Below are 421 nucleotides of genomic sequence, written 5' to 3'. Positions count from 1 at the left end.
AAACAAACTTTTATAAAAAGTTTGTTTTCCTCAGATTTTTGGCTTCAAGTTTACATTTTTTTTAAAAAAAAAAAAAGGAGCTCCCATCCCTATTAATAAATACAATTAAACTCCGAGCTAGAGTGTTAATTCCGGCTCTTAGTCCTTCCTAGTCTGTTATTTTTCTCCATGGGGAGCTGCAGGGCTGGGCTGCTCAGGAGGATCTGTTCTTTTAGAGGTGGCATCGAAGATCTAATGAATTTTACTGCCCATGTCCTTTGTATCTCCACATACCCCAACCATCCTGAGAGCTTCAAACATGCCATCGAGTGGTGCCACTCTGGGACGAAACAGGCATTAGGAGAGAGCCTTAACTGCATTCCAGCACCTGAGCCATAAATGTCTGTCCAGTTCTGTCCAGGAGGGAATCAGGAAAAAGGGA

The sequence above is a fragment of the Manacus vitellinus genome, unplaced genomic scaffold (genome assembly GCF_001715985.3).
Source record: "Manacus vitellinus isolate BGI_N305 unplaced genomic scaffold, ASM171598v3 scaffold_43_pilon, whole genome shotgun sequence".
NCBI classification, from domain to species: domain Eukaryota; kingdom Metazoa; phylum Chordata; class Aves; order Passeriformes; family Pipridae; genus Manacus; species Manacus vitellinus.
Note: the sequence above shows the minus strand (reverse complement) of the source record.